General features: G+C 43.4%; 1 long non-coding RNA gene across 1 annotated transcript; it reads right to left on the bottom strand.

Annotated features, from left to right (window-relative positions):
* Positions 1 to 451: 451 nt before the first annotated feature.
* Positions 452 to 6395, bottom strand: LOC142486786 (uncharacterized). The gene is made up of 3 exons (XR_012799063.1): positions 6314 to 6395; positions 2894 to 3003; positions 452 to 1522 (listed from the first exon to the last, which is right to left on the bottom strand). It is a non-coding gene; the product is annotated as an uncharacterized LOC142486786 (long non-coding RNA).
* Between the last annotated feature and the right edge of the window lie 12952 nt (positions 6396 to 19347).

Here is a 19347-nt window from a genome sequence, read left to right as displayed (position 1 = left end):
TTAGTGTGTGTGTTGTTTGGGAGTGATATTCGGGAGGATTGTGTGTGCAGAAGGAAGAATGAGTGAGGGGGGAGTAAGGGAGCAGGATTGAATGAGAGGGGGTCATTGAGTGATAGCGGGGAGGGGAGGGAAGAGTGAGGAGAGTGGGTGTAGGAGGGAGCAGTGCAAGAGACCGTCGGGGGCAGAATACATGGTGAGAAGGGAGGCTGCCTAGAAGCATAAAAATCTACTTCACCACTGTTCTGTACTCTCTTCAATACTCTGTGTTACAGATCTCTCTGGCAAGAAATGGGGTCCAATGGCAAAGACTGCTCTAAATAAGATAGTATAAATGAACACAGAGAGAAATTCCAAAGAGTAACCCAAGAAAATACAAGTGAAATCTAATCGTAAGGTAATTAGTCCCATTAAGTGAAATACATAAAGGAATAGTCCATAAAAAAGCACAAAGGAAAAAAATAGGAGTACTTTATTGTGATGTTACATTTCAGAGAATATAAAATTATAGGAAAACAATTCCACTTTGTTCAGAAAACCAGAAAGTCTTGGTCCCAGGTGGACTGAATTTTTATTGCAAATAAGTTCCTTAATACACAAGTAAAGAATATAGTTACTTATTCTATTCTCTACTGTAAGACGTGCCACATTGCCCAATAATTGGGTACAGTGCCCAGATTGTGACCATGCACTACAGAGGTGAGATTCCCCCAACTCCAATTTGCTACACACTCCAAGAGAGATTATTGTGATCAGAGGTGGAATGAGAGGGGTGAGAAGGGTCGCTGCCCAGGGAGTAGCCTGACAGGGGGTACAGAAATCTCTTTTGGTGCATATATTGCGGAGCTGCATTGATTGACTTGTCAATCAGCTCTGCTGCCTATCCCATTGACATCATGATCCGGCACTGTGATCAGCTGCAGCGCTGACCCAGGTGTGTTAGTGCAGCACTTTACAGGGAGGGAACAGAGGTTGTGGATGACAGATGCTGGGGATAGGCCATGAGTACGGGCCAGAGTAAGGTGGAGACTTTCTGTACTCTGCATACAGGACACTGCATGCATGACAGTGTCTGTGTGTGTGTGTGTGTGTGTGTGTGTATTCCAAGTGTCAGTGTGCATAAGTAAGTGTGCTCTGTAAGTATGCCTGTGTGGCAGGTATAGGGGGGTGGTTCAGCTGGAGGAACTTATCCAGGCACAAAAGCACATAGATGCCCCAGATTATACCACCCCAAATGCTGATAATATCCTGCTGCACTTTACAGAAGATGATGCAGATGTCAGTGGGTGGTGGGTTCATTAAATCCATCCATCATATCATAGCCACACTGTGCATATGATGTACTGAATCAATCACAGGAAGACATCTCCATGGTAGGGGTAGAAGTTAACAGAATATGTCCAGCACTGTGGTGTGTAGCCCATAAATAATAATTGTGCACATTACAGAACATACTTGCAACTGCAAGATCATTTTGCTGCTTGTAGTGTTTGCTCTTGTCGTAGATCCGTCTCTTCAGTGTTCACTGCAATAAAAGTAAGACATTGCATTAATATTACAGAAGTTTGGGAGCTGAAATCCCACTATGCTGCAGACATTTTCCCTTTGCATAAGATTCTTGTGATTATATCTCAATGATGATCAATAACAACTACATCATAACACAGCCGCTCAATACAAAATATGTATTTGCTATCAATGGTCATGGAGGCCAAACGTCACACAATGTACAGATATACTGCTGCGGCCGAGTTTATTCGAGCATTTGCCCGTTCTTGGCCGCAGCAGTAACCTGGCGCGCGCCGGAGGGTGCCGGGCGCACGCCGAAGCAGCGGAGGAGCGCCCTCCGATCGGGGCTTTCTCCCTTCCGCTGCCGGGTCCGTCGGGTCCCCCGGAACCCCCTGCCGCTGTCCCCCACATCGCGGGACACCAGTGCTCCCTCGGGGAGCCCTGGACGCGCGTGCAGGGGGCGCAGGCACCCGATGACGCGTGACCGTGCATCGGTGATGCGCGGCACGCTGAGGGAGTGCGGCTAGCACGCCGGGGCATCCCCCGGCTTGCGGTGCTAGCCGTGCTTCAATAAAATGTGTCGGTAGTGTAGCAAGGATTATTTCTTCCTCTGGTGCATTATGATGGGATGTGTTGTAAGATTCTGCATTATTAGCATCACTGAATCTTTTGGAAACTGAGTAATATTCTATGTTTTAATGCAATATTATGGATGATCAGCCGGTAAAATAAAGCTTACTGTATCTGTAGCCATGCTCTACCCATGATGTGCTGAATCAATGACTGCAGAGTGATTCAGAGTGGTAAACATGACTGGAACTCATCTCTGAATAGAGGACAGAACAGCAGTGCAGAGTAGGAGGTGAATGTATCTCAAATGGAAGACTTAGTAGCTGTGTGGGGAGTAGACAGTACAGACTGATCAAATAAATAGTTAAAGGAGTATCTTCAACATTACTTGGCTTTGTTATCAACATTGAAGTTTCTCTTGTTTTTTCTGTTCTTTAAATCACTACTACTGATGCCATGTGTAACCTGTACTGAGAGATATACTCTACTGGCCTAGATGAAACCATATGATGCAAACAGGATTCATCCCACTCCAGATTCATATGATTGCACCACTTCAACCTTTAATAAAACACATAGAACTACAGCAGTGCGCTACTGCACATGTTCTTGTTATGAATGGTAGTAGATGTGGTCCTTGGGTCAATACTTCATACAGCAGCCACACTCTACTCATGATGTATTGAATCAACAAAAACCTGCATGGTACAGATCACAGGAAGGGTAGAGTAGAGGGGAATATGTCCAATGCGAAACCCTTAGCAGCTGGATTGTGTGGAGTCAACAAAACGACAAATACTAAATGAGAAATATACACATTGCTTATCTGTCTCTGTGTAGTCATTTTCCTCCTCTTCAACTGTCTTTCAAAATTTCTCTTCTGACAGAAAAGAAACACATGGCTTCAATATTCACTGTTCTTCCCTCCTGAAATAAAAGTTAAGCATTGCATGGTTATGATCATACATACAATGAACCTTGCGCCAAACCATGTGATCCAAAGTAAATCCACCTCCCTCCCATAGCTGTGTTCCTTCTAGAGCTTCTACCACACAAGTCATTAATGTTCGTGACACTGTACTGCAGTCACAGTCTGCACACAAAGTACTGAATCAATTACATCACACTGAAAAGGCAGTCTACATGATGCAATAGTTAACCATAATAACTCTGTCATGCAAATGACAGGAAAACCTATATGTATATCATTAGGGGAGAGGGGAAAAATAATTAAAAAATAAGTGCGACAAATAAAAACAGATTATAGGAAAGTAAATCCTTGCCCTGGGAACTTTACAATCTAATAGAAATGTTAGAAGACTTAAAGAGAGGCAGCAGTTGGGGGAAGAAGTGCAGTAGATGACAATGCTTGTCCTTAATGGTGGGTACAATTAGTAGAAAGCACATCTTGGGAACAATAGTTGTTAGCAGTGACTGTGGGTGTGGGACAGTAGCCACGAGTCAAAGTTTTTTAAATGCTTGATTTAAGTCGTGAATTTTAAGATTGGTCTTACATGTGGGTGGAAGAGGTTATGTTGGCATATACTGAGTGTGAGGACGTTTCACATGTACGGTGCAGTGATGGAAAATGGTTTCAGGCAAGTGAGAGAACAGTAGAGGTGAAAGAAGTTTACAGGAGACAGTTATGGTTATAGTGCAAGAGACAAGCAAGGGCATAACGAGAGATCAAAGATGATATGCAAGAAGGAGCAGATTAATGGAGAGCCTTAACAAAAAGGTAAGGAGGAGAACTTTGTAGGTGATACAAAAACTTGATGGGATGCCAGGACAGGGATTTAAGGAGATGAGCAGAGACTGTTGTGGGAGAAAGTGAGATAATTCAAGCAGCAGAGTTTTGCATAGGAGAAAGTTGTGAAGCATGGAGGCCTGTTAGTAGTATGTTAAAATAACCTATAGGATAACAGTATACATTGGAGTTTTAGCAGTAGGTTGAGAGGGGAAAGGGAAGATCTTGGCAATATTACAGAGAAAGAGGCAACACATTTTACCCATAGCCGTGCATGTGAATGGAGATGGAATTGAAGAGCCAAATGTTACTCCTATGCAACATGTTTGATGACAAGATAGATGGTAGTACTGTTTACTGTGATGGAGAAAGGGGATAATATGAGCCCAGTGTTAGACATTAAGTTTAAGGCAGTGGAGTGCCATCCATGAGCATATAGCCAGGAGACAACCCAAGAGTAGGGACTGGATTGCAGGAGTGAGAACAGGGGTGGATAGATGTGTGTGTATCATCCGCATAGAGATTATATCTAAGGCCAAAAGCATTGATGAAGTCACCAAATGATAGTATGTAGAGAGAAAGAGAGATCTCAGAACAGAGCCCTGATGTATACCCACAGACAGATCAATAGAAGACGAAGACATGTTAGCAACAGAGATGGAGAATGTGTGACAGGAAAGTTATGATGAAAACCAGGATAGAACTTTGTTACTGATACCAAGAGAGAGTTTAGAATATGAAGGAGGAGAGTGATTGAGAGCATCAAACGCAGCCGATAGATCAAGTAGGATTAGTAGGGAAAAACCTTGGGAATTAGCTTTAAGCACAGTCTGTAGAACGTGCTGTACGAAAGGCAGGTTGTAAAGGATCCAGGAGGGCATGTGATTTAAGAATGTTGACACTAGCAATTAGAAGGCAAACAGCATGAGGGATACAGAGCGGTAGTTAGTAAGGCACATAGGGTGTAGTTTGTTTCTGACAAAAGGGTGACCGCTACAGGCTTAAAGTAAGAGGGCAAAAATCCAGAGAATAGGGAGAAATTGAAGATGTGGGTGAGAGTGGGGACTAAGAGATGCAGTAAGGTGTGAGGGGATACGATCTAGAGGGCATGTGGTAGAGGGAGAATAGAAGATGATTAGCTTCCAGCTCTGTAAGAGAAGAAAAGGAGTCAAGTGCAGAAGGAGATTTGGGTAGAAGGAGAGAAGGGGGAAGGGACAGAAGGAATCTCCTTTTGGGTGGCATCCACCTTGCCTCTGAAGTAGTCAAATGCTTGAGGAGAAGTGAAGGAAGGATGGCAAGTGGGAGGAGAAGGTCAGTGGAGGGAGTCAAATACAGAGAAAAAAAACAGCGTAAATTAAATTTGAGTGTTGATGAGTGTGGAAAAAAGTAGTGTATTTAGCCCTAGAGAGCAGCTTTAAACAGGACAGGAGACATTTTTACTGTAGAAAAATCAAACAAAGTGTGAGATTTCCTCCGTAGGTATTAAGAACAGCGAGTGGAAGTGTGATGAGTGTGTTTGGGAATTTAGCCAAAGGTGTGGGTTAGAGGGATGAGTGTGTCAGAGCCTATAGGGGGCATATAGATAGGAGGATAGCATTGTAAGAGTTAATAAGATTGTTAGTTTAAGCAGAAAGAAAGAGAGAGAAGAGAGAAGAGAGGTTAGAGTAGATGTCAGAGGAGAGTTTAATTAAGCAGAGGCAAATCAGTGGGACAGGTAAGATGCGGTGAGGGGAATGACTGATTGTGACTGATGAGAGCAGAAGAGGTTATGTACAACTAGAGCCTTGTTAGTAAGAGTGGACATTCCAGAGGGCACAGGAGAAGGGAAGAGAAAAGTAAGGAAAGGAATGTGGATTACATTAGATAGGTTAACACTCTTAGTAGGGAGGCCTGATGTGTATATGAGCCGGTCCAAGATTATAAGAGATATCCCCCAACATCAGCGAGCATAGAAGGAGACACAGAGATAGGTGTAGAGAGAGACAGAGATAGGGATATGTAGAGAGAGAAGGGCGTCAAGAGAATGAGACAGATAGGCGTAGAGAGAGGAGACATAGAGAGAGGGGGCTTTGAGAGGGGGGCGTAGAGAATGAGGGAAGGTGGAAGAGAATAGGATGTGCAGGAGTGCATTTCATTGAGCAGTGCAGAAATAGCTGCAATAGAGGTCTGTACAAATGGTGCTTTGTGTAGACACATGCAAAGGTAGGGGAAGGAAAGTGTATAGAACATGTGGATAAAAGCAGGAGTGTGGAAGTTAGAGAAATTAGAAAAGTTTTACAGAGGAGTGAGGAAACAGTAAACAGAAAGAACAAGAGAGAGGTTACATTGGGATAACGTGCTGTGGTAGAGAGAAATGCTAGGAGAGAGCCTCCAGATATTAGAGGACATGAATTGAGAGAGCAAATGTATAAATCAAAACCGGAGGGGGAGGTATAGCACGAAAGCTTGCACAGCAGTTGATGAAGATTATAGTCTTAAAGTTGCGTGTACCTGTCAGGGCACTCAAGAAGGTCAATGCTCACAAGTGCAGAGTTCATGAAGAAATGCTGAATCCAGTTCCCCTCCAATTTAATTTTAATATAACTTTTTCATTCTTCATTACTGCAAAAAGCAAACAAAACAAAACCACATTGCATTACTATTTTCAAAATGGATTGAATGACATATTCAACAGTAACTGTGTGATGCCAATATTGCCTTCTCACTCGTAGGCCAGTACGGTCAGGTACCCAGTACTGATAAAACAATAAGTGCCCGTACTAAGTACCAATATTAATTATAAGGAAATGTAAAATCTCCAGGTCTCTCTCCATCTCTGCAACAGATATATGGATAAGCCCATATTAAGGCATCACGTGACCGGAGCCGTCACTGACTGGGTATACGCAAAGATGCAGGGAGATGCAAAGAAAGGGAGGGAGAGAGACAGGGAGAAGATGGGAAACAGAGGGAGGCACGGATGGCAGGCCTCTCTCTTTCACTGGTGCATGCAAGGAGCTGGTCCCAACATCCACAAAGTGTGTGTGTATTATTGGTTGTGTTTTATGGCGGTAGGAGGATAGTGTGTATATTGTGTGTGTGTGGGAGTATTATATTGTGTGTAGGGTATTATAGTGTGTATATTATGTTGAGGTGCAGAGGAGAGTGTTAGATTGGGTATCTTGTGTTAGGGGGTATTGTGTATATTGTGTTTAAGACTATAATATTATTGGGGAGATTATTATTGAGGAGGTATTAAAGTGTGTATTGTGGGGAGTATTAGTGTATGTATTATTTGTGGGTGACAGATGCTGTGGGTAGGCCAAGAGTACGGGCCAGACTAAGGTGGAGACTTTCTGTACTCTGCATACAGGACTCTACATGTACTGCAGAGGTGAAATTCCCCCAACTCCAATTTGCTACACTCTCCAAGAGAGAATATTGTGATCAGAGGTGGAAGATGAGCAGGGTCACTGCCCAGGGAGTAGCCTGTCAGGGGGCATGGAAATCTTTTTTGGTGCGTATGTTGCCACGTGGCATTGATTGACCGGTCAATTAGCACTGCTTCCTATCACAGTGACATGATCCGGTGCTGTGATCGGTTGCAGCGCTGACCAAGGTGTGTTAGTGCAGCAATTTACAGGGAGGGAACAGAGGTTGTGGGTGACAGATGCTGGGGGTAGGCCAAGAGTACGGGCCAGAGCAAGGTGGAGATATTCTGTACTCTGCATGCCCATCCTGCATGCCCAGGACTCTGCATGCATGCCAGTGGCTGTGGGGTGTGTGTGTGTAGGTATGCCAAGTGTCAGTGTGCATAAGTAAGTGTGCTGTGTGTGTAAGTAAGTTTGCCTGTGTGGCAGGAGGTGTAGGGGGGTGGGGGGCGGGGGGCGGTTCAGCTGGAGGACTTTACCCAGCACAAAAGCACATAGATGCCTCTGATTATATCACCCCAAATGCTGATAATATCCTGCTGTAGATGCACTTTACAGAAGATGATACAGATGTCATCAGTGTTTGGTGGGTTCATTAAATCAATCCATCATATAATAGCCACACTGTGCATATGATGTACTGAATCAGTAACACCAATCACAGGAAGACATCTCCATGGTAGGGGTAGTGTTGAAGTTAACAAAATATGTCCAGCACTGTGGTGTGGAGCCCATACATAATAATTGTGCACATTACCAGAACAACATATTGTCAACTGCATGATCATTTTGCTGCTTGTAGTGTATACTCTTGTCCTGTGCAGTGTTGTAGTAGATCCGTCTCTTCGGTGTTCACTGCAATAAAAGTAAGACATTGCATTAATATTACAGAAGTTTGGGGGCTGAAATCCCACTATGCTAATGACAGTTTCCCTTTGCATAAGATTCTTGTGATTATATCTCAATGATGATCAATAACAACTACATCATAACACAGCTGCTCTATACAGAATATGTATTTGCCATCAATGGTCATGGAGGCAATATGTCACACAATGTACATATATAGCAAGGATTATTTCTTCCTCTGGTGTATTATGATGGGAGGGTGAGATTCTGCATTATCAGCATCAGTAAATCTGTAGGAAACTGAGTGATATTCTATTTTTTAATGCAATATTAGGGTAAAATAAAGCTTGCTGTATCTATAGCCATGCTCTACCCATGATGTGCTGAATCAATGACTGCAGAGCGATTTAGAGTGGTAAACATGACTTGAACTCATCTCTGAATAGAGGGTAGCACAGTAGTGCAGAGTAGAAGGTGAATGTATCTCAAATGGAAACCCTTAGCAGCTGTGTGGGGAGTAGACAGTACAGACTGACCAAGTAAATAGTAAAAAGTAGTAACTTCAACATTACTTGGTTTTGTTCTCCACTCCTGTTTTTCTGTTCTTTAAATCACTAATACTGATGCCATATGTAACCTGTACTGAGAGTTATATACTCTACTGGCCTAGATCAAATTAAATGATGCAAACAGGATCCCTCCCACTCAAGATTCATATGATTGCACCACCTCAACCTTTCATAGCAATAACATAGAACTGCAGCAGTGCGCTACTGCACATGTTCTTGTTATGAATGGTAGTAGATGTGGTCCTTGGGTCAGTACTTCATACTGTAGCCACACTCTATTCATGATGTATTGAATCAACAAAAATCTGCATGGTACAGATCACAGGAAGGGGTGGAGTAGAGGTGAATATGTCCAATGCGAAACCCTTAGCAGCCGGATTTTTTGGAGTCAATAAAACGACAAATACTAAATGAGAAATATACACATTGCTTATCTGTCTCTGTGTAGTCATTTTCCTCCTCTTCAACTGTCCTTCAATTTTCTATTTTGCAAGAAAATGAACACATGGCTTCAATATTCACTTCTGTTCTGCAGTCTTTCCTCTTGAAATAAAAAAGTTAAGCATTGCATTATTATTATTATAATTATTATTGACGATACATACAATGAACCTTGCTCCAAACCATGTGATACAAAGCAAATCCACCTCCCTCCCACAGCTGTGCTCCTTCTAGAGCTTCTACCACACAAGTTATTCATGTCAGTGAAACTGTACTGCAGTCCCGGTCTGCACACAATCTACTGAATCAATGACATCACACTGTGTCACACAATGTCATGCTAACGACAGGAAACAATCTTTGTATATATCTTTGTATATATAATAATAATAATAATAATAAAAAAAATAAGACAGGACAGACACTCCTACATTGCAATCAATAGAAAATAACTGGGACAGGCACTTCAAGGATGCATACGGTCCCGGATAAACTGTAGCTACCTATACACGTGTGCCTTGTCTCTAGACTCTGCATATATCTCTATTTATATACCACCCATTGTGTACTCAGCGCTTTACAAGAGAGACCAAAAAGTACAGGAAATTATTATACAATAAGTTCAACAAACAAAAACAGACAATAGGAAAGTAAATCCCTGTCCTGGGTAGTTTACAATCTAAGAGAAATGTAAGGAGACTTACAGAGAGACAACAGGTGGGGGAACAAGTGCAGTAGATGACAATGCTTGTCCTTAATGGTGGGTACTTGTAGTATAAAGCACTTCTTGGGAACAATAGTTAGTGACTGAATGAGTGACAGTAGCAACGAGTAAAAGCTATTGAAATGCTTCATTTAAGTTGTGAATTTTAAGGTTGATCTTAAATGTGGGTGGAAGAGGGTATGTTGGCATATACTGAGTGTGTGTGAGTTTCACAGGTAAATTGATGGGAAAGGGTTTCAGGCAAGAGAGCGAGTGCGCAGTAGAGGTGTAAGAAGTATAATGGAGACAGCTATTAGTAGAGCTTAGGAGACGAGGAAGGGCATAACGAGACCAAAGATGATATGTAGGAAGGAGCAGATGAATAGAGAATAGTGTTGGACTGGGTCCTCAACTATAAAAAAATGGGTAACGGGTACCCGGCCAAAATGAAAGGTTCTACCCGGTCGGGTACACGGTTTGGCACTTACCTTCCGGGTGGCGGTGACATCTAGGATCAGCAGCAGTCCTGTGACGGTGGCAGCATCTGTGGTGTCTTCAGCCGGCGGGGGAGCTGCAGGCTCACAGACACAGCTTACCTGCTTCGGTGCTGTGGAAGTGATTCCTGCAGCTCCCCCCGCCAGGTGAAGACACCTCTGATGCTGCCAACATCAGAGGACTGCTGCTGCTGATCCTAGATGTCTTAGGAAAGGTAAGTATAAAAGATTATTTCCAGCTGCCCTGACATTACCCGACGCCGGGTATTACCCGGCCAAGTCCACTTCTCAGTGGCCGGTTTCGAGTAATGTCCGGGTAGCTGGAAATGTGTCGGGTAACGCCGGGTACTCGGTACACCACTAATAGAGAACCTTAACAAAAAGGTAAGGAGGAGAACTTTGTAGGTGATCTGAAACTTGATGGGAAGCAAGGAGAGGGATTTAAGGAGGAGGAGGAGATGAGCAGATACTGTTGTGGGAGAAAGGGAAATTATTCAAGCAGCAGAGTTTTGGATAGATTGCAAATGAGAAAGTTGTGAAGCAGGGAGCCCTGTTAGCAGTATGTTAACCCATACGATAAGGGCATGCATTGGCGTTTTAGCAGTAGATTGACAGAGAAAAGGGCAAATCTTGGAAATATTACAGAGAAAGAATCGACAAACTTTAGCCAGTGTCGTGAATGAAGATGGAAAGGGAAGAGTCAAATGTTACTCCTAGGCAATGTGCTTTCATGACAGGATGATGGTAGTACTGTTTACTGCGATGGAGAAAGGTGATATTAGGCCAGATTTAGGGGGAAATATGAGGAGCTCAGTTTTAGACATTAGGTTTAAGGCAGAAGAGTGTCATCCATGGAGGATATAGCCAGGAGGCGACCCGAAACTAGGAACTAAATTGCAGGAGTGACGGTAGGGTGGATAGGTGTGTGTATCATCTGCATAGAGATGATATCAAGGGCCAAAATAGTTGATAAGGTCAACTAGTGATAGTATGTAGTGAGAGAGGTCCCAGAACAGAGTCCTGAGGTATACCAACAGACAAAACAACAGGAGACAAAGACACGTTAGCAACAGAGATGGAGAATGTGTGATGGAGAAGTATGATGAAAACCAGGATATAAGTTTGCTGCGGATACGAAGAAAGAGTTTAGAATATGAATGAGAAGAGTGATTGACAGTATCAAAAGCAGAAGAGAGATCAAGCAGGATTAGTAAGTAAAATGGACCTTGGGAATTTTCTTTATGTACATAATTGGTTACATTGGGAAAGGCAGATTGTGAAGGGCCCAGAGGAGCATGTGATTTAAGAATGTTGATCAAACGGGAGATCACAAGACGTTCTAGCAATTAGGAGGCAAATGGTAGGACGGATACAGGGCGATAGTTAGAAATTCACACAAGGTCAAGGTTATTTTTGAGAATAGGGGTGACCACTGCATGCTTAAAAGGAAGAGTTGAAAGAGCCAAAGGATATGGAGGAATTGAAGATGTGGGTGAGAGTGAGAATATAGGATTGAGAGGGCATGTGGTAGAGGGAGAAGAGAAGATCAGGTTCCAGCTTTGTGACAGGAGAAAAGGAGTCAAGAGTGCAATGAGATCTAGATAGAAAAAGAGAGAGGGGGAAGGGAGAGAACGAATCTACTTGTGGATGGCATCCACCTTGCCTCAAGTGAGCAAAGGCTTGAGGAGAAATAAAGGATGGATGTTAAGTGGGAGGAGAAAGTCAGTGGTGGGACTCAAATACATAGAAGACAGTGTGAATGAAATTGGAGTGTTGATGAGTGAGGAAAAAGTAGTGTTTGACCTTAAAAAAAGGAGCAGAGTTTTACAGAACAGGACAAAGGTTTAGTGTAGAAAATCAGACTGTGAGATTTCCTCCATAGGTGTTAAGAGCAGCAGTGTGATGTGATGAAGTGTGATGAGAGCGTGCTTGTGAATTAAACCAATGCATGGGTTAGGCTGCGTCTATAGTAAGCACGCAACAGATGGCAAAGTTAGCGCATGCCTGTCGCTCCAGCAATCCCTGCACTGAGGTCCGAGGCGACGGGGAGGCCCTGCATCGCTCGCACGCACTGTGGACAACCAAGCGTGTGCCCATGATAATCACGGCCTTAGAGGGATGAGTGTGTCAGAGCCTAGAAGGGGCATATAGATGATGGAGGAGGAGGGAGGAGGAGATGATAGCATTGTAAGAGTTAACAAGATAGCTAGTTTAAGCAGAAAGTGAGGAGAGGTTAGAGATAAGGGTAGATGTCAGAGGAGAGAGTTCAATTAAGCTGAGGTATCGAGTAGGACAGGGGTGAGGGGAATGAGAAGTGGTGGATGATGAGAGCAGAAGAGGTCATGTACAAATAGACCATGTTAGTCGTAGAGCAGACATTCCAGAGGGCACGTGAGAAGGGAAGAGTAAAGTGAGACAAGGAATGTGGATTACATTAGATGGGTTAATACGCTTAGCAGGGAGGTGGAGAGAGAGGCAAGAGGCAGAGGGTGGTGTAGGGGTAGAGGAAGAGATGTTGCATGTACCTTGTCAGAACATTAAAGAACGTCAATTCACACTGGTGCAGAGTTGATGATGAAATGCTGAATCCAGTTCACGTCCAATTCAATTTTAACAGAACTTTTTCATTCTTCATTACTGCAAAAAAAAAAGTAAAAAACAATGCATTACTATTTTCAAAATGGATTGAATTCCCCCACCAATGACTATGTGTTACCAATATATCCCTCTCAGTCCCACTGCAGCACATACTGTACCAGTGTGAAAGTAAGAAGGTACACAGTACCGGTAAAACAATACGTGCCGGTACTATGCACCATATGAATTATAAGGGGATGTAAATCTCCCAGTCTCTCTCCATATCCGCAACAGAGCGGGCTCCGGTCAGTGGCATGGATGCCCATATATGGGTATGCTCATATTTGGGCATCCCATGTCACTGACCGGAGCCGGCTCTGAGTATAGGGATATATGCGGAGACGCACAGGTGCAAGGAAATGGGAGGAGGCACGGTGAGAAACAGGGAGAGACCACAGGAAGATAGAGGGCAACAACTTCCACAAGGTACTTGTATGGGTATAATTGTTTGTATTTTGTGCAGAGGGGGTAATTTCAGATAAAATACAATTCTCCACCCTCTACGAAACAATTCCACTTTGTTCAGTAAGCCAGAAAGTCTTGGTCCCATGTGGACTGAATTTAATGCAAATAAGGTCCTTAATACACAAGTAAAGAATAAAGTTACTTATTCTCTACTGTAAGAAGTGCCACATTGCCCACTATTTGGGTCCTGTGCCCAGATTGTGACCATGCATGGCAGAGGTGAGATTCCCCCAACTCCAATTTGCTACACTCTCCAAGAGAGATAATTGTGATCAGAGGTGGAACTAGGGGAGGGTGTGAGCAGGGTCACTGCCCAGGGAGTAACCTGACTGGGGGCACGGAAATCTCATTTAGTGCATATGTTGCGGCACTGCATTGATTGACCGGTCAATCTGCACTGCTGCCTGTCACAGTGACATCCTGATCGGGCACTGTGATCAGCTATAGCACTGACCCAGGTGAGATAGTTCAGCACTTTACAAGGAGGGAACAGATGTTGTGGGTGACAGATGCTGGAGGTAGGCCAAGACTGTTGGCCAGAGTAACGTGGAGACTTACTGCACTCTGCATGCCCATCCTCTCCCTGACATCAGGGGAAGGAAGTGGCCCTGGGGTGTGTGTAGGTATGCCAGATGTCAGTGTATGCATAAGTAAGTATGCCTGTGTAGTGGGAGGTGTAGGGGCGTTAAGCTGGAGGACTTAAAACAGGCACAAAAGCACATAGATACCTCTGATTATACCGCACCAAATGCTGATAATATCATGCTGTAGCTGCACTTTACAGAAGATGATGCAGATGTCATCATTGGTTGGTGGGTTCATTAAATCAATCCATCATATCATAACCACACTGTGCATATGATGTACTGAATCAGTAACACCAGGAAGACATCTCCATGTTAGGAGTAGAGTTGAAGTTAACAGAATATGTCCAGCACTGTGGTGTGTAGCCCATAAATAATAATTGTGCACATTACCAGAACAACATACTGTCAACTGCAAGATCATTTTGCTGCTTGTAGCGTATGCTCATCCTGTACAGTGTTGTAGTAGATCCGTCTCTTCAGTGTTCACTGCAACAAAAGTAAGACATTGCATTAATATTACAGACGTTTGGGGGCTGAAATCTCACTTCGCTGCGGACAATTTCCCTTTGCATAAGATTCTTGTGATTATGTCAATGATGATCAATAACTGCATCATAACACAGCCGCTCTATACAGAAGATGTACTTGCTCTCATTGGTCATTGAGGTAATACGTCACACAATGTACAGATATAGCAAGGATTATTTCTCCCACTTGTGCATTATGGCATTATGATGGGAAATGTTGTGAGATTCTGCATTATCAGCATCACTGAATCTTTTGGAAATTAAGTGATATTCTATGTTTTAATGCAATATTATGGGTGATCAGCCGGTAAAATAATAATAGCTTGCTGTATCTGTAGCCATGCTCTACCCATGATGTGCTGAACCAATGACTGCAGAGAGATTCAGAGTGCTAAACATGACTGGAACGCATCTCTGAATAATGGGCAGCAAAGCAGTGCAGAATAGGAGGTGAAAGTATTTAAAATGGAAGATCCTTAGCAGCTGTGTGGAGAGTAGACAGTACAGACTGACCAAGTAAATGGTAAAAGGAGTAACTTCAACATTACTTGGCTTTGTTCTCCACATTGAAGCTTTCCTCCTCTTTAAATCACTAATACTGATGCCATGTGTAACCTGTACTGAGAGTTATATAATCTACTGGCCTAGATGAAACCATATGATGCAAACAGGATCCATCCCACTCCAGATTCATAGAATTGAACCACCTCAACCTTTCATAACAATCACATAGAACTGCAGCTGTGCGCTACTGCACATGTTCTTGTTATGAATGGTAGTAGATGTGGTCCTTGGGTCTTTACTTCATACTGTAGCCACACTCTACTCATGATGTATTGAATCAACGAAAACTTGCATGGTTCAGATCACAGGAAGGGGTAGAGTAGAGATGAAAATATTCAATGTGAAACCCGTAGCAGCCGGATTGTGTGGAGTCAATAAAACGACAAATACTAAATGGTAAATGAGAAATATACACATTGCTTATCTGTCTCTGTGTAGTAATTTTCCTTCTCTTCAACTGTCCTTCAAATTTTCTCTTTTGCAAGAAAAGGAACACATGGCTTCAATATTCACTTCTGTTCTGCAGTCATCCCTCCTGAAATAAAAGTTAAGCATTGCATTGTTATTATGATAATACATACAATAAACCTTGCTCCAAACCATTTGATGCAAAGCAAATCCACCTCCCACCCACAGCTGTGCTCCTTCTAGAGCATGCATGTCAAACTCCAGTCCTCGAGGGTCCCAAACAGGCCAGGTTTTCAGTAGGGATATCCTGAAAACCTGGCCTGTTTGCGGCCCTCGAGGACTGGAGTTTGACATCCTTGTTCTTGAGCTTCTACCACGCAAGTCATCCATGTGAGTGACACTGTACTGCAGTCCTGGTCTGCACACAATCTACTGAATCAATGACATCACACTGTAAAGGCAATCTACAAGATGTATTAGTTGTCCACACTTCCGAAATGTTACTTTTATGTCCAAATCACTTATTCCCATGACCTGATATTTGTATTTGTTATTTATAGGATTGTCACAAAGAGTTGATGAGGTCACCAAATGATAGTATGTAGAGAGAAAGAGATCTCAGAACAGAGCCCTGATGTATACCCACAGACAGATCAATAGAAGACGAAGACATGTTAGCAACAGAGATGGAGAATGTGTGACAGGAAAGTTATGATGAAAACCAGGATAGAACTGTGTTACGGATACCAAGAGAGAGTTTAGAATATGAAGGAGGAGAGTGATTGAGAGCATCAAACGCAGCAGATAGATCAAGTAGGATTAGTAGGGAAAAGTGACCTTGGGAATTTGCTTTAAGCACAGTCTGTAGAACGAGCTGTACGAAAGGCAGGTTGTAAAGGATCCAGGAGGGAATGTGATTTAAGAATGTTGACATTCTAGCAATTAGGAGACAAACAGCAGGAGGGATACAGGGCGGTAGTTAGTAAGGCACATAGGGTGTAGGTTGTTTCTGAGAAAAGGGTGACCACTACAGGCTTAAAGTAAGAGGGTAAAGAGCCAGAGAATAGGGAGGAATTGAAGATGTGGGTGAGAGTGGGGACTAAGAGATGCAGTAAGGTGTGAGGGGATACGATCTAGAGGGCATGTGGTAGAGGGAGAAGAGAAGATGATTTGCTTCCAGCTCTGTAAGAGAAGAAAAAGAGTCAAATGCAGAAGGAGAATTAGGTAGAAGGAGAGAAGGGGGAAGGGACAGAAGGAATCTCCTTGTGGGTGGCATCCACCTTGCCTCTGAAGTAGTCAAATGCTTGAGGAGAAGTGAAGGAAGGATGGCAAGTGTGAGGAGAAGGTTAGTGGAGGGAGTCAAATACAGGGAAAAAAAGACAGCGTAAATTAAATTTGAGTGTTGATGAATGTGAAAAAAAAGTAGTGTGGTTTGGCCCCAGAGAGCAGCTTTATACAGGACTGGAGACATTTTTACTGTAGAAAAATCAAATATCAATTGTGTGATTTCCTTCATAGGCATTAAGAACAGCGAGTGGAAGTGTGATGAACATGTTTGGGAATTTAGCCAAGGGTGTGGGCTAGAGGGACAAGTGTGTCAGAGCCTAGAGGGGGCATATAGATAGGAGGATAGCATTGTAAGAGTTAATAAGATTGTTAGTTTAAGCGGAAAGAGAGAGAGAGCAGAGAGGTTAGAGTAGATGTCAGAGGAGAGTTTAATTAAGCAGAGGCAAATCAGTGGGACAGGTAAGATGGGGTGAGGGGAATGACTGATTGTGAATGATGAGAGCAGAAGAGGTCATGTACAACTAGAGCCTTGTTAGTCAGAGAACGGACATTCCAGATGGCATAGGAGAAGGGAAGAGAAAAGTAAGGAAAGGAATGTGGATTACATTAGATAGGTTAACACTCTTAGCAGGGAGGCAGAGGCAGGGAGGCCCGATGTGTATATGAGCAGGTTCAAGATTATAAGAGATATCCCACACATCAGCAAACATAGAAGGAGACACAGAGATAGGTGTAGAGAGAGACAGAGATAGCTCTATGTAGAGAGAGAGGGACGTAGAGAGAATGAGACAGATAGGCGCAGAGAGAGGGGGCGCAGAGAGAGGAGGCGCCAAAAGAGGGGGCGCAGAGAGAGGGGGCACAGAGAATAGGATATTAAAGAGTGCTTTTCATTGAGCAGTGCAGAAATAGCTGCAATAGAGGTCTGTACAAATGGTGCAGTGTGTAGACACATGCAAAGGTAGGGGAAGGAAAGAGGAGAACATGTGGATAAAAGCAGGAGTGTGGAAGTTAGAGAAATTAGAAAAGTTTAACAGAGGAGTGAGGAAACAGCCAGCAGAAAGAACAAGAGAGAGGTTACATTGGGATGACGTTCTGTGGTAAAGAGAAAATGCTAGGAGAGAGCTTTCAAATATTAGAGGACATGAATTGAGGGAGCAAATGTATAAATCAAAACCTGAGGGGGAGGTATAGCACGAAAGCTCGCACAGCAGATTATAGTCTTAATGTTGCGTGTACCTGTCAGGGTATTCAAGAAGTTAAATTCTCACAAGTGCAGAGTTCATGATGAAATGCTGAATCTAGTCCCCCTCCAATTTAATTTTAATATAACTTTTCCATTCTTCATTACTGCAAAAAGCAAACAAAACAAAACCACATTGCATTACTATTTTCAAAATGGATTGAATGGCATATTCAACAGTGACTGTGTGATGCCAATATTCCCCACTCACTCGTAGTGAAGCACATATTGTACTAGTGTTGAAAGTAGGCCGGTAGAGTCAGGTACGCAGTACTGATAAAACAATAAGTGCCCGTCGTAAGTACCAGCTCCGCAACAGTGCGGGCATCACATTAGTGACGTGGATGAACATATATGGATAAGCCCATATTAAGGCATCACGTGACCAGAGCCGTCACTGACTGGGTATACGTAAAGACGCAGGGAGATGCAAGGAAAGGGAGGGAGAGAGACAGGGAGAAGATGTGAAACGGAGGAAGGCACGGATGGAGGGAGTTCTTCCGAGCTTCTGCGGGCCTCTCTCTTTCACTGGTGCATGCCGGGAGCTGGTCCCAACATCCACAAAGTGTGTGTGTATTATTGGTTGTATTTTATGGGGGTAGGAGGGTAGTGTGTATATTGTGTGTGTGGGAGTATTATATTGTGTGTAGAGGTGCAGAGGAGAGTACTAGATTGTGTATCTTGTGTAAGGGTGTTGTGTATATTGTGTTTGGAGCTATAATATTATTGGGGAGATTAGTATTGAGGAGGTATTATAGTGTGTATTGTGGGGAGTATTAGTGTGTGTATTGTTTGTGGGTGACAGATGCTGGGGGTATGCAGCAATCCCTGCACTGAGGTCCGAGGCGGCTCTGCATCGCTCGCACGCACTGTGGATGACCAAGCATGTGCCCATGATAATCATGGCCTTACAGGGATGAGTGTGTCAGAGCCTAGAAGGGGCATATATATGATGGAGGAGGGAGGAGGAGGAGGGAGGAGGAGGAGATGATAGCATTGTAAAAGTTAACAAGATAGTTAGTTTAAGCAGAAAGTGAGGAGAGGTTAGAGATAAGGGTAGATGTCAGAGGAGAGAGTTCAATTAAGCTGAGGTATCGAGTAGGACAGGGGTGAGGGGAATGAGAGGTGGTGGATGATGAGAGCAGAAGAGGTCATGTACAAATAGACCTTGTTAGTCAGAGAGCAGTCATTCCAGAGGGCACGTGAGAAGTGAAGAGTAAAGTGAGACATGGAATGTGGATTACATTAGATGGGTTAATACGCTTAGCAGGGAGGTGGAGATAGAGAGGCAAGAGGCAGAGAGTGGTGCAGGGGTTGAGGAAGAGATGTTGCATGTACCTTAT

Source organism: Ascaphus truei, unplaced genomic scaffold (assembly GCF_040206685.1).
Source record: "Ascaphus truei isolate aAscTru1 unplaced genomic scaffold, aAscTru1.hap1 HAP1_SCAFFOLD_993, whole genome shotgun sequence".
NCBI classification, from domain to species: Eukaryota; Metazoa; Chordata; class Amphibia; order Anura; family Ascaphidae; genus Ascaphus; species Ascaphus truei.
This window is presented reverse-complemented; position numbering and strand designations above follow the sequence as displayed.